Here is a 15506-nt window from a genome sequence, read left to right on the forward strand (position 1 = left end):
TGGCTCTGCCGAGAATTTGAATTCTCCTTTATAGAACAATCTTCTGAGCATAGCGGTTAACAGCATAGGCTCTGAAGCTGGGCTGCCCAAGGTTCCAATCCAATTACTTACAAGCTGTGACGGTGGAAGTTACTTGTCTGTATCAGATCCTTTTTTATCTGTAAAACAGGGCTGACACTAGTACAACTCCATAAGGCTGCTGGGAGGTTTAGATGAAGTGTTATGTAGGCAGTACTAAGAGCCTGCTCTGTCACTGTGTTTAAGGTTGTTTCTCAGCAGTTTTAATCCTTCAGAGGTTGCCTCTGTCTAGAACGCTCCCGTGTCCCAATTATCAACCAGGCAAACTTCTGCTTAACCATTAGCTCTTGGCTAAAGGGTCTGTTTTTCACAAGGCCTTGGGCTACTTATTTGGGCGTATTTGTCTTCCTTTGGGCCTCCACTTTGAACCCTTCTCTGCACTCAGCACACCAGGAGAATCCTCTATTTACAGGGTTATCCTAGGAAAAGTGGAAACTAAAAAAAAAAAAAAAAAAAAAAAAAGAAAAAGAAAGTGGAAACTGACCTGCTTGAAGGCAGGGACCATGACTCTTTTTTTTTTTTTTTAATCTCCAGGCCCAAGCCATGTGCCTGGCACAAAACAGGCAATTAGAAGCAATGAACAGTGTTAAGTATATATGGATATCGGAAAGAACTGGGAAGGGTGGGGAAGGAAAGCCACTTGTCTTGCTATGCTGATGGAATGATGGAAGTTTTAGCTCTTGCTTTTTAAAATTTTATGTGGTTTCTGTAATACAAAGTTAAAAAAATGGCTTTCATGTATCCATATAACCAATTGCTCTTTTTCCCCTGATTAAAAGAATAGACTGGATAAGGGGGATCCTTGGGTGGCTCAGCGGTTTGGCGCCTGCCTTTGGTCCAGGGCATGATCCTGGAGACCCGGGATTGAGTCCCACATTGGGCTCCTTGCATGGAGCCTGCTTCTCCCTCTGCCTGTGTCTCTGCCGCCCCCTGCCCCCTCTGCTCTATCATGAATATCTAAATTAAAAATAAATCCTAACTTTTTATTCAGTCTATGCTTTTTTTTTTAATTTTTATTTATTTATGATAGTCACAGAGAGAGAGAGAGAGAGAGAGAGAGAGAGAGAGAGAGAGGCAGAGACACAGGCAGAGGGAGAAGCAGGCTCCATGCACCGGGAGCCCGACGTGGGATTCGATCCTGGGTCTCCAGGATCACACCCTGGCCAAAGGCAGGTGCCAAACCGCTGCGCCACCCAGGGATCCCAGTCTATGCTTTTTTTTTTTTTTTTTTTTAAAGACTACTTAGTAAGAAAAAGGAATTACTGGGACACCTGGGTGGCTCAGTGGTTGAGCATTTGCCTTTGGCCCTGGTCGTGATCCTGTTGTCCGAGGGATCGAGTCCCACATCGGGCTCCCTGCATGGAGCCTGCTTCTCCCTCTGCCTGTGTCTCTGCTTCTCTGTGTCTCTCATGAATAAATAAATAAGATTTTAAAAAATAGTAAAATTATTAATGAGTCTCAGAACTTTCTATTACATAAGTGACACACAAGAACACACTGGAGTGAGCCTCCCTGAGTTAAAATGCCAATTTCTACCACATAAAGAAGTCTTTTAACTTCCAGGGCTGCTTCTCGTCTCCAAAACAAGGATGATGCTGGAACCTGCCTAACAGGGCTGATAAGGGAATCACACACTCACATGCTGAGTGTAAGCTGAAGCAGACTTGGGAGCCCTTCCAGCCACCGCCAGTTCCGCACCGCTCTCTCTTTTTTAAAAATTTTTAGTATTATTTTTTAATTTACGATAGTCAGAGAGAGAGAGACAGAGAGGGAGAGGGGCAGAGACCCGGGCGAGGGAGGGGCAGGGGCAGGCTCCACGCAGGGAGCCCGACGCGGGCCTCGACCCCGGGGCTCCAGGACCACGCCCGCGCGGCCGCCCGCCTGCTGCAGCCCGCGCCTCTCCCCCGAGGCGCACCTGCCCTGTCCCCCCGGTCTCCTCCTGAACCCTGAGTTCTCAGCAGTTTTGGTGATTCACAGATACTCCTTCTTGAAGATCAGGGGTTAAGTGGGGAGAGAAAGGAAACATGGACTCGCCGGGAGTGTCCGCGCCGTCGCCCCCCCCCCCCCCGTAGCGAAGCCTTCCCGTCCGGACTTTTCTTCCTTCCACGGAGCCCAGCCGCCGCCGAGCAGCCGCGTCACCCTCGCGCTCACTCGCTAACCCGCCCCGGCCGGGCTCCCTCCCGGGCCCGCCGTCCGCACGCCCTTCCCGCGGCCGCGGCGAGCCCGACCCCCGCGAGTCCCGCCCCGCCCCGCCCCGCCCCGCGCGCTCGCCGCCCCGGGGCCCGTCGCTCGCAGCGGCTCCGAGCGACCCGTCTCCGGTGGGGTCGGGGCGTCTCCGCGGCGGCCAGATGCAGGCGGACCGAGGGGCGAGCGGAGGCCGCGGCCGCCGGCCAGGACGCGCCCGGCCCGGCGGCGACCGCGAGCGCGACCGTGACCGCGACCGTGACCGCGACCGTGACCGTGACCGCGAGCGGGCGGGCGCCGCGGCGGCAAGAGGCGGCGGAGACAGTGGCGGCCGCCGGGGGCGCGGCCGGGGCTTCCGAGGAGGCCGCGGCGGCCGAGGAGGAGGCGCCCTGCGAGGCGGCCGTCGGGAGCCAGGAGGCCGGGGCGCGGGGGCCCGGGCGCCGGTAAGAGGCGCGGGCCGCGGGGTCGGGGCGTGGCCGCGGGGACCGGGGCGGACGGGGCCGGCGCGTGGCAGGAGCCGCCAGCCGCTCGCGGCGCTCACGAGGTGGGGGCGTCGGCGGCTGCGCCTGCGCCTGCGCCTGCGGCTGCGGCTGCGGCTGCGCCTGCGCGGGGCTGGGCGGAGGGCGGAGGGCGGAGGGCGGAGGGCAAAGGCGAGGGCGGGGGCGGCGCGGCGTTCGGGTGGTGGCCGTGCGGCCGGCCTTCCGGGGCGCGGTGCCGGGGCAGGTGTGCCGAGCCTCGGGCGCGGGTTCGGGGCCCTGGGACGGAAGGGGGCCCCCGCGGTGCACGTCCGCCGCGGGAGGCCCAGCGAGCGGGAGGATGGGCGGGGTCTACGGGAGCAGGGTCGGCCCCCGAGGCGCGGGGCCCCTAGCGTGGCGGGGCGGGGCGGGCTGCGTGCTCCCCCGCTTAGCGGTGCGGGTCTCTTTCATCACGTACGCGTAGGATCAGGGGTCACTGCCCGCGTTCTTACACGTTTGGAATCTGGAAATACTGCGGCAGCGCGGGCTGAGTTTTGACAGCGGCGCGCCCGGCCGGGCCGCACGTCCTGGGGGCCTCTCCGCGCAGCTGGCAGCCGGGGAGGGGCGGGGAGGGGCGGGGAGGGGCGGGGAGGGGCGGGGAGGGGCGGGGAGAGCCGGGGAGGGGCGGGGAGGGGCGGGGAGGGGCGGGGAGAGCCGGGGAGGGGCGGGGAGGGGCGGGGAGGGCCGGGGAGGGGCGGGGAGAGCCGGGGAAGGGCGGGGAGGGTCGGGGAGGGCCGGGGAGGGCCGGGGAGGGCCGGGGAGGGGCGGGGAGGGCCGGGGAGGGCCGGGGAGGGGCGGGGAGGGGCGGGGAGGGCCGGGGAGGGGCGGGGAGAGCCGGGGAGGGGCGGGGAGGGGCGGGGAGAGCCGGGGAGGGGCGGGGAGGGGCGGGGAAGGGCGGGGAGAGCCGGGGAGGGGCGGGGAGGGGCGGGGAGAGCCGGGGAAGGGCGGGGAGGGGCGGGGAGGGCCGGGGAGGGGCGGGGAGAGCCGGGGAAGGGCGGGGAGGGTCGGGGAGGGCCGGGGAGGGCCGGGGAGGGCCGGGGAGGGGCGGGGAGGGCCGGGGAGGGGCGGGGAGGGCCGGGGAGGGGCGGGGAGGGGCGGGGAGAGCCGGGGAGGGGCGGGGAGGGGCGGGGAGAGCCGGGGAAGGGCGGGGAGAGCCGGGGAGGGGCGGGGAGGGGCGGGGAGAGCCGGGGAAGGGCGGGGAGGGTCGGGGAGGGCCGGGGAGGGCCGGGGAGGGGCGGGGAGGGGCGGGGAGGGCCGGGGAGGGGCGGGGAGGGGCGGGGAGAGCCGGGGAAGGGCGGGGAGGGTCGGGGAGGGCCGGGGAGGGCCGGGGAGGGGCGGGGAGGGCCGGGGAGGGGCGGGGAGGGGCGGGGAGAGCCGGGGAAGGGCGGGGAGAGGCGGGGAGGGCCGGGGAGAGGCGGGGAGGGGAGGGCCGGGGAGGGGAGGGGAGGGGCGGGGGCTCCGGCGAGCGCTCCCGGGTTCCCCGCGGCCGCGTGGCGCGCAGCTGTGGGCTGAGCCGAGACCGCCTGTCCCTGAAGCGTCGGGAGTCTCTTAGGCGCGCCACAGGCGGGGTGTCCCCGAAGACAGTGATTGTATCCAGGAACACAGAGCTTGAAAAAAAGTAGGAAACTTCGAATTAAGTGTAGCACCTTTAACCTGATTAAGATCACGGTAGGTAATAAGCAAAATTTGGTTGCGGCATGAAGAGATTCTTAGGTTCAGTTTGGCAGGAAGGACGGAAACTCAGCCCAGCGCGCTCTAGGGACACCTTCTGTCCTTGCGACGACTTCATGCAGTTGACCCCCGAGCGACCTGGGTCTGCAAGTCCACTCACATGGGGATTATTTTGGGATGCTGTTAATGTGTTTTCTCTTCATGGTTTTCTTAACATTTCCCCTCCTCTAGCTTTATTCTAAGAATACAGCATTTAATACTACAGCATACAAAATCTGCCTTAATGCACTGTTTATGTTACTGGCAGCGCTTCCAGTCCATAGGAGTCATTAGGGAATCGGAAGTCACATATATACACACACATACATAGACATATATGTACATATATACGTGTATATAACCTGATTACAACTTTATTTCTTGAACAGCCTAGTTGTTTAGACTTTATAACAACTTCATTTTATATCTATTATACATATAAAATCTTCATTTTTACAGGTTGATTGATTTTATAGCTTTTATAGCTAGTGGCAGAGCTGAGATTTATACTACGCTGCTTTTGACTCAACTGTTTTATATTTTTGTGGGCTACTCACCACTTTACTGAGAACAAGATAGACACTGGCAGCAGGGATCATGTGTTTTTTTTGTTTTTAAGAAAAAAAAAGTTTTTTTTTTTTTTTTTTTTTTTTTTTTGAGGCGCAGAGCACAAGCAGGGAGGAGGGGCAGAGGCAGAGGGAGAAGCAGACCCCTCACTGAGCAGGGAGCCCAATGCAGGGCTCCATCCCAGGACCTTGGGATCATGACCTGAGCTGACAGCAGACGCTTAACTGGCTGAGCCCGCCAGGCGCCTCAGGGATCATGTTTTAACAGTGAGTTAAAGTGTATGGCACATAGGCCTTTAATAACCAGTGTCTTTAACCCCTTGAGTGAATGAAGCTGCTTCTCTCTTACTCATCTCTGTGGAACTGAATTGACTACAATGATGGTATATCATTTAGAGAATAAATAATAATGTTTTTTGATTTATGCTAAGATTGTGACCAGTTCTTTTTTTTTTTTTAATTTGTTATTTATTTATGATAGTCACAGAGAGAGAGAGAGAGAGAGAGAGAGAGAGAGGCAGAGACACAGGCAGAGGGAGAAGCAGGCTCCATGCACCGGGAGCCCGACGTGGGATTTGATCCTGGGTCTCCAGGACCGTGCCCTGGGCCAAAGGCAGGCGCCAAACCGCTGCACCACCCAGGGATCCCTGTGACCAGTTCTATTAACATTTAGGCTTTTATCCCTTTTTGGGAGAATCTTAAAAAGTCCTGTCTTGTATTTTTTGGGGGGCTTTTTTTTTCATTGCACAGTTGAATGTGATTTGGTGTGTCAGTGGGTGTGTGTGTGGTGTGGTGCTTGGGCCATCACAGAGCTGCAGCCACCACCGCTTCCACCTCTCTTACCACCGTCCTCATGTTCTCAGTCAAGGCTGGACAAAGACATGGTGGGAGGAGTAATCACTCCTTCATTCTGGTTTGGTTCGTGACCTCTGAATTCCTTCCACTTTATAGATTTGGAAGTACCATTTGTCTTTAGGCTTGCTAAGAATACTGTCCTTGGTGCCTAAAGATTAAGTGGGACAAGACTGATTGCCCTGCCTGAGGCCCCCTTGTCATGTTCTGTGTTGCGTTTGTGCCCCAGATGGAGAGGAATTGAAATGATCAGAAAGAAAAAAATTCATAGTAGAGGTTTAGCCATGTGAGGACCAGTTAGTTACCTAACTCCAGAATTTAATACCGTTTACACCTTTTGCTTTCTACTTTGGACCACTCCATTCACGTGGCTTGTAACCGGAATCCGAGACAAAATAAAACTAAACAACTTCTAGGCAAGTGATGCTCCAAGGGGACTTCGCCAAGCAGGTCGTGTCTGCTAGTCTCTTGCGCTTAGGTCATTCCCTCTGTAGATGGTATGAACCCTATGTTCACAGACTTTGGGGAAGCATATCACAAGACTGATTATCCTCACTGAAAATCTGCTGGAAGCCAGGTATTGCACTGGGTGTAGTCTTTAACTGAGAAAAAAATACTAGGATTTTTTGGTATTCAACTTTTCTTTTTGATTAACTACTAGCAGAGAGAGAGAGAGTGAAGGCCTATTGGTAGTCCTTGGGTTTTTTGTTTTTTGTTTTTCCTCTCTTTTCCTTCTGGTAGTAATCCTAGTACTTCACATTTGTTGAGCCTTTAGCGTGAGATGAGAAAACTGAGGCACAATCAGATAACTCACAGTTAGGAGAGGTTAAAAAACTTAGCCATTAGCACAAAACCAGAGATTGGATTCAACCCAGGTATTTTTGATTCCAGAACTGTTGTTTTAAGCTTCTTTCCTAAACTGCCTCTGGAGCGATTTGAGATATGAAAAGGGATGTGGGGCAGACTGTTGTATGATCCTTTCACACACTTTTGTTTTCCTGATGTTCCAAAATGGTGATTAAGATTTAAAGTAATACTGAGGTCATCTTAAGTTACTGTAGATGGCAGCAGATTTTTGCTTTGTTTATATGGCAACTGCTTTTATTTTTTAATAATTTTTATATTTTTAAAAGATTTTATTTATTTATTCATAAGAGACACAGAGAGAGGCAGAGACACCGAGGGAGAAGCAGGCTCCCTGTGGGGAGCCCAATGTGGGACTCAATCCCCAGACCCTGAGATCACGACCTGAGCCAAAGGCAGATCAACCCCTGAGCCACCCAGGTGCCCCAGGAGCTGCTTTTAATCATTTCTAAATTATTTGTTCAGTAAAAGATAGGCAGCTGTCATAGCTGCATTAAGGAGAGTAAGAACTTGGAGGTATTTTTTTTCCTTCCAAACTTGTGCTTTGCAAACGGTAATATAAATCTTTTGCCTGAATAATGAGTTCTGGATGCCCTTGACATTTTCATTGGTACCATTTCAGTAAAAGGAAAATCTCTGACTTTGATTGTCAAGTTTACTGTGAATCTGGAAGAAGAAAAGATGTCAGATCAAAGTTGCTGGCAGGTTGCTCCTTCATGCTTGCTGAAAGGAGTCACCCTCATTGTGTCAGTCAGACGGGGATCCAGAGACTATTAAAGCTCACACTTGACCCCCTTGAGGCTGTTTCCCCAGTTCATAAAGCCTGAAGTAAATGTGGTTAGAAATAGAACGTGCCTAAGTGTCCTAAAAGAAGATTGCTTTAAGATTAGCTCTTGGTAAGGGGTGCCTGGCTCAGTCGGTAGAGCATGCAACTCTGGATCTTGGGGTTGAAAATTTGAGTCCCATGTTGAGTGTAGAGATTACTTAAAAATAAAATCTTCTAAAAAAAAGATTAGTCCTTGTAAACCATGGAATTGGCCCTTTTCCCTGCTGCTGCGGGCTGCTCCTCAAACACTATTTCGGCATCCTTATCCTTGCTAACGTGTACTGTTTTGAGTGCTGCTTGTCTTACTGACCATTATATGACTTATGTTTTTCTATTTTTGACACTTTTTGCTAGTATTCTGCTTAAATTTTTTGATAAATTATGTATGACATTGTACTTTAATATTTACAGCTAATATTTTTGATCAATGGTTCAGATAGTTTCAGAATCATAAAATTTCCAGCATATTTTATATTTGACATTTTAATTATTAATTAAGTGTATATTTGACATTTTTTTTTAAGATTTTATTTACTTGGGAGAGAGCAAGCAAGAGAGAAAATGAGTGGGGGTGGGGCCGAGGGAGAAGAAGACCCCCTGCGGGGCAGAGAGCCTGATGCTGGACTCTAGCCCAGAACCCTGGGATCATGACCTGAGCCAAAGGCTGGTGCTTAACTGACTGAGCCACCCAAATGCCCTATATCTGACTTTTTTTTTTAAGATTCTATTTATTTATTCACGAGAGACACAGAGAGAGAGAGGCAGAGACACAGGCAGAGGGAGAAACAGGCTCCATGCAGGGAGCCCGACGTGGGACTCGACCCCAGGACTCCAAGATCACTCTCTGGGCCGAAGGCAGGCGCAAAACTGCTGAGCCACCCGGGGATCCCCTATTTGACATTTTAAATAGAACTGTCACATCATTCTTATACTTGGAGGAGTCTAAATACTGTAGTGATTTGATATTCACCATCATCCATTTAAGAATCACATTAATAAGCTCTTCAACAGTGAGGAGATTTACATTATTTCTTCTTTTTATTTCACATTTTAATTCCACATCTTCCTGTAGAATTTTGTCCGATGTAATATATTTTCAAACCTGAAAACTTTTTAGCCATGACTTCTGCCTTCCTTTTGATGGTTTTTAAAAAAGTCTCATAACCTTAGGGCTTGGGTGTAAAATTTTTTTCTTTTAGGTAAATTAAGATTACATTGGTTAATATACAATTTATTTTGATTAGCAATTGTTGCACGTAAAGGTAAAATTTTATTGTAATTGGATCTCATTTTCCCTAATGAGTTTATGTAGGTATCCGTGGATGAATACTGCTTATTCCTGAATGAGATAGGATTCAGAAACAATTCTCTTCCTAATTTTTATTTTTATAGATATAAGGACAGAGAACATTAGTAGATGGTGATGGTTGGAGTTTTGTCATAGGTGTCACTCACATCTTTGAATATCTTTCTAATTCTATAACAAAATCATTATTATAAAATTTTTTTAAATGATATCATCTCACAATTGGATTAGGCTCTCCTTCAATTTTGTCAAAAGCAAAGAATTGGAAACTTCCTGATTTGCAAAAGGACTTCTTACTCGGTCTTTAGAGTTATACTTTCTCAACATCTATACCTATTTTTAAAATTATCCCTTTGCTTGGGGGCTCAAGGAATGCACCACAGTCAGAGTAAGAGTGGCTAGGGAGGCATTCTGGTTCTCAAGTGCTTTCTAGGACGGCTTTTAGGAAAAAATATGGACATTGGGTATCTGAAACTTAAAAATCCTTGCTCTGCTCATATATTTTTTGAGAGATCTTCATGAATCCCCAGGTGTATGTGTATTTCATTTTGGGAGTGTTCTAAGATCACATAACTTAATTTTTTTTTAAAAAGGAAGATAGTTTATTACATGTATTTACCCAGTGTTGTTTTGTTTTATATATTTATTTATTTTTTGGTGTGGGGGCTATGCACCACTTGTAGAATGTGGTTCCTAGTTGTTGTCATTCTTAACAGTGTTACTGTCTTTGTTTTAACTGATGCTGGGATGGGAAATAACAAGTCCATAATTCAAGACCACCAGGTCTGTTTCCTGGGGAATTGGAAATTAGGTACTAAGCCATTGGGCTTCTTTTTTCTCCAGAAAAAGTAGTGATTATTTTTCACAGTACTGGGCAAGTGAGCTTTAGAGAGGCCATATAGGTCATTTGGTCCTACTTACACTGCAACTTTCTAGATGTTTTTCTTTTTACTTTCTTTTTTTTAAAGTAAATTGGGATCCCTGGGTGGCTCAGCGATTTAGTGCCTGCCTTCAGCCCAGGGCGTGATCTTGGAGTCCCGGGATCGAGTCCCACATCAGGCTCCCTGTATGGAGCCTGCTTCTCCCTCTGCCTATGTCTCTGCCTCTTTTTCTCTCTTTGTGTCTCTCATGAATAAATAAATAAAATCTTAAAAAAAAAAAAAATTCTACCTACAACATGTGGCTTAAACTCCTGACCCCAAGATCAAGAGCCACATGCTCTACTGACCAAGCCAGCCCGGGGCCCCTCTAGACTTATTTGTGAAGTAGGCCCCAGTGTTGGGCTCAAACTCATGACTGTGAGATCAAGACCTCAGCTGATGTCAAGACCCGAGCCGACATCAAGGGTTAAACTTTTAACTGACTGAACCACCCAGGCCCCCCCTATAGACTTTTAGAAAAAAAGAAAGTGTCTCAAAGGTGTTTTCAATTCATATGTCACTATTTCCTGATGCACTTTGAAATATCAAAGGGAGAAATAAAGACCATACTGACACATAATTATTTCGATTTATAGACACTACTAATGAACTTATTGGGGCATTGAATTCATTCTTTATGAAATTTCATTTTCTTTCATTAGAAGCCAATGAGTGTGTGTGCATGCCTGTGCACGGGCACGTGCTTTGAGATACCAAGAGCAAATGGTACTATTATTTTTTTCCTTTTGAAAGGAAATAATCAAAAATTTTGTTGGTCTGAAGATTTTCTGTCATGGAGCAGTGCATGGGTAATTGATATAGATAACATTTCGCTTTTGAATGGGTGTCAAAGGATGTTGACAAAAAATATGAATCGATGTGCTTAATTTTATCCTGTTGTTGCTAAGATGGTATTTTAAACTTTGACCAATTTGTCCGTCAGCCTTAAATTGTTTAAAAGACAATTTCTGTAAAAACAGCACTCCCAGGGATATACCATACGTGTCATATCATTGATATGTGCAAACAGCACGAAAATTAAAAAATTAGGAGATTGATAGAATGAATTCTCTGTTGTATATACTTAATCCTCCCTTTGTGTCCTCTTGCTATTGAGGACTGATACAAATATGTCTGATCAATAGTTCTTATTTTTTTTTTAAGATTTTATGTATTTATTTATTTGAGAGAGAGTGAGAGAGCACGAGTGGGGGAGGGCAGAGGAGCAGACTCCTTGCTGATCAGGGAGCCCCACCTGAGCCGAAGGCAGATGCTTGAGCCAATTGAGCTGCCCAGGCACCCCTCAATACTTTAGTACCAAGTCATATTTGTATTGAGGGACAGCAGACACATTTTAACATTAGCCTACACAAAGCAAAATTGAGATGACAGGACTGTTACCAAAAAGTCCTATATATTCTTGGGTTATCAGTTCTTTGATTTCTCCATTTCTGTATTTAGCTGCAGGAAGTTACTAATGTTGAGAGGTTTTGTTAATACATGTGTATTCTGTGAAATACACCCTATTTAGGTTTTTATAATCTTTGGCTTGAAAAGATCCTTAACAACTACATTTTGGGAAAATTTAAAGTATTTAGTGAGCATTCATTCTCAAATTCTAATGCAATGTGGGTTTCATTTAAATAGTAGATTTGGCATCTGCAGTTCTATTGTTAATCAACAGGTCATATCCCTGGAGCTGGCTTCATGATATTGAGGACTGAGATATTCGCCCTCCTTTTTCCTTTTACTAAAAGCCTGACAATAAAATAACAAGTCTTCATTTGATATTTGGGCTAGTTAAGGCCTGGTTTCACTGAAAAAAGCTTATTAATCCCTGGTACTGATATATAAACCGCAAGTCCTTACAAAGAAATTAATGAGTTTTCTGGGAGCAAGGTTTGATGACAAGTGAGTATTTTTTGAAAGACAAAGCTTGCCTTATCTTCCCTTACTAATCTTCACGTCATTTCCAAATTGTATTTTGGTTGGCTGCTTTATTATGCCAGTAGGAATTTGTAGAACAATTCCTATTTAGTTTAAAAAATATTTTTTTCCTCTTTATAGTCAAGAGAATCATTGAATTAAGAGGTGACCAGAAAATGTTATTTTAAGAGCACTTATTTTACATTTACTGGAAGGAGAAGTTAAGCAGACAAGTTGATATTTCATTTTACAAGATGGAAGTAGACCTAAAAGAGATAGTTTTCAGGCAGAGCTGGCAGGGAGGGGGCTCAGGTTTGTGCCTCATCCGTTTCCCAGTTGACTTAGTGGCAGGCAGAGAGAGGAGAGGAAAGTACTGTTGAAGCTTGAGGATCAATGTCACCTCTGGTGGATGGCACCACAGTGATTTCATGCGAAATAGGACCTCTGAAAGCTTAAGTATTAGAGTTGAAGAATTACAGACAGATAGTAATTACCATTTCAAGGTATTAGTATAAATTTACAGACAAATGGATAAGTAGGGTAGGCCTCCTCAAAGCCTGTTAAGTATCCTGCTTTTTTACCTCTGTTTTCCCTTTTTTCTCTCCTTACCTTTTCTCCCTACCAGTGTTGTTGTTGTTTAATCTTTCTTTCAGGGGGAGAAGTCTTACTGTGGTCTAACGGGTGTTTGGAGTCTAATAGAAACTGGTTAGAATCCTCCCTTCCAACTCCCTAGTTACTAGTTAGAAAGTATCTGAAAAGTTGTGTAAGTTTCCTGAAACCTCAGTTTATTCACCTGTAAAGGTGATTAAGAGTATTTACCTTACACAGTTGTAAAGATTCAATTAGATGACACAGTAAAAGGTAGTTTTTATATTTATAGTCACTCTGCCACTCTGCTGTCCTCCTTCATTCAGGGTCTTCTCAGAGTGTGCGGGTCAAATGCAAAACTGTAAATTCATTCACACGACACATGAACACATGCATATATAGAATATTTAGAATTTACGTTACTTATTTAATATATATTACTCATTGAATATCTTTTGTCATTTAAAATTTCCTTAAAAGCCTTGATGAATTAAGTCTTTCAGCCTTTACTAAGGGGCTTGCTGTGTATATGTCGGAGAATGTTTTCAATGCTCTGGCAGGAAATTTGTAACTTTGTCTTGTCCCTTACTTCTTGCTTGTGTAGACATTCAAGGTCTGCCAGAGGTAAGAGATTAGGGCCTTCTCAGATCTTTGCTGGACATGCCACCGAGCTGCACATGTGCATGGCCTTCTAGATTCCCAGGAATGTGCCAGAGCCTTACAGAGCCCTCTTGAACATCTCATTCCCCAGTTTTACCTTGTAAGTTTTTTTGTCAGTCTCTTTTGAGGCTCACCTGTTATCACTGCCTCAGGCAGCTGTGGTTTTAAACTTTTGCTGCTGATTGTTTTTCACAAGTTCCCTGCTGATAGATAGGACTGTTCACACAGAGTGAGCTCTGAATCTGGTTGAATATGGACAAGACCTGAGAATGGTGCTTTCAGAGAGCTGCCAGAGAGGTCAAATAGTGACAGCTCCCTGTGGAGGGGACTTTCAGCAAGCTTTTCTTCCCTCTTTAGTGGTAATAAGGCTTTTGTTTTTCATAGTCACCATAGGTTGTTAGCCTGTTGGTTTTCAAAGCTACAGCAGAGTTGGGCAGAGTGGGATTGGAATGGGACAACTTGGAGTTCTTACAGAGATTTAGCTGTTTTTCTTAAACACTCTGGATTATTGTTAAATCTTTGGTTAATTTCCAGAGTTTTTGTTTTGACTATTTTTGTCATTGTTCTTGTTGCTTTTGCAATGGAGTAGATTTTCAGGGATCCTTACTTTGCCATTCCAGGAGTATTTCTGTCTGTATTTTGAAGCAGCCATTGCTGCTGTTTCTGATTGTTACAAGCTTCTTCTTTTGGGACAAATCGTGTCTCCCCTTCACTCTATTATGTGTAGGCCAGAGTTTTGTTCTGGAGTTTTTGATTGAGCCAAAACACATAGAATTATCTTAAGACTAAAAAGGGTCCTGGGGGACTTTTAAATGTTTAATATAAGAGACTTTTTTGTTGTTTTCTGAAACCATCAATTTGGGATTGATCACATATAGTAAGAGTATATTAGGAAGGCAAAAACTAGTGGCTTAATTATTTAGTCAAATGTGATATTTCATCATTTTGCAGGACTGTTTTATCATTCCTCTGAAGATTTTGGCACCTAATTTATACTTTATATTTTTTATTACATTCTGGGTGACATCCACTTATGTGTGATTGATACATATTGTGCCATAATCTCCATTATGTAATTTCATCAATTCCAAATTTATCTCAAGTATGACCTCTTATAACATGACTTCCTTTATTATAATAATTAATCTGGGGGCAGCCCCGGTGGTGCAGCGGTTTAGCGCTGCCTTCCGCCCAGAGCGTGATCCTGGAGGCCCGGGATCGAGTCCCACGTCGGGCTCCCGGCATGGCGCCTGCTTCTCCCTCCTCCTGTGTCTCTGCCTCTCTCTCTCTCTTTCTCTCTCTCTCTCTGAATGAATAAATAAATAAATAAAATCTTAAAAAAAATTAATCTGTTGGGGCACCTGGGTGGCTCAGTTGGTCAGTGGGTTAAGCATCAGACTCTTGATTTTGGCTCAGGTCATGATCTCAGGGTTGTGGGATTGAGCCCCAAGTTGGGCTCATGCACTGGGTCTGGAGCCTGCTTGGGATTCTCTCTCTGCCCCCACCCCTAAAAAAAAAATTAGTGTTTCCTTTCCTTCCCTTTATATCAGCGATACAAATATCTCCTAAATATAAAAGTTTTTTTAAAAAAATATTTATTTATTTACTTATGATAGACATAGAGAGAGACAGAGAGAGGCAGAGACACAGGAGTAGGGAGAAGCAGGCTCCATGCCAGGAGCCCGATGTGGGACTCGATCCCGGGATTCCAGGATCGTGCCCTGGGCCAAAGGCAGGCGCCAAACCGCTGAGCCACCCAGGGATCCCTATAAACGTTTTATATTTAACCTATTCTAATGTTAAATGTCAGAAAAATACCAAGAAGAAAATACAAATTATCTATAATATTACTATCCAGAAATAATCACTGTTAACATTTTGATGTAAATTTCTTTCCATATAAAACTGAAAAGATGTCATGATAAGACTTTTAAGGGAAAAAATAATATTGTGCTAATGTAAAAACTATAAGCTATATGCATGTATTTGGATCCTAAAAGGATATAAATACATATCAAATTATTAACTATGTTTGGAATGGGAAAATATAGGGATTATATAGAACTTTATCTTTTTTTAGTTCAAAATTTTAAGTGTTGTGTGTTATCAGAAACATAAGCATATTCTACTTTGAAAAGAAGATTCTACAAATATACTTTGACTATAAAATAAGATGAGACAAGCAGGCAGATGATGTATATGAAAATAATAGGGATTATTACATATGATGCATATATAAATAATAAGGTGATAGGATTATGTGGTGTCAAGCACTGTGGTAAGTACAATCAGGTTTCGTGGGGAAAGATGATCACTTTAGCTTGGACAGGCTTGGTACCTGTCTCTCCTTCCATTTCTCTCTCTCTACATACACATGCACTATTCAGCATGGGGCTTGAACTCATGACCCAGAGCTCAGGATCTGAGCTGAGATGAAGTGCCAGATGCTTAACTCACTGAACCATTTTTTTTTAGTCTTTAAGAGTATATGATAGACATAATGCCCTTTTA

General features: G+C 46.4%; 1 protein-coding gene and 1 pseudogene across 4 annotated transcripts in view; one reads left to right on the forward strand and one right to left on the reverse strand.

Annotated features, from left to right (window-relative positions):
• Positions 1-15506, reverse strand: part of CHRM5 (cholinergic receptor muscarinic 5) — an 83533-nt gene that overhangs the window by 12106 nt on the left and 55921 nt on the right. Inside the window, exon 1 of one of the 3 annotated variants that reach the window (XM_077880441.1) lies at positions 3230-3336. The exons of the other annotated variants lie outside the window; for them this stretch is intronic. The gene's annotated coding sequence lies outside the window, so the exon portion shown is untranslated. Of the gene's footprint in view, positions 1-3229; positions 3337-15506 lie in introns of those variants that run through there. 3 annotated transcript variants of the gene reach the window in all.
• LOC144302923 (glyceraldehyde-3-phosphate dehydrogenase-like) overlaps positions 2324-15506 on the forward strand; it is an 85090-nt pseudogene continuing 71907 nt past the window's right edge. The window contains exon 1 of the transcript XR_013369917.1: positions 2324-2705. The product of XR_013369917.1 is annotated as a glyceraldehyde-3-phosphate dehydrogenase-like (transcript). The remainder of the gene's footprint in view (positions 2706-15506) is intronic.

This window comes from Canis aureus, chromosome 32 (genome assembly GCF_053574225.1).
Source record: "Canis aureus isolate CA01 chromosome 32, VMU_Caureus_v.1.0, whole genome shotgun sequence".
In the NCBI taxonomy this organism is placed as follows: domain Eukaryota; kingdom Metazoa; phylum Chordata; class Mammalia; order Carnivora; family Canidae; genus Canis; species Canis aureus.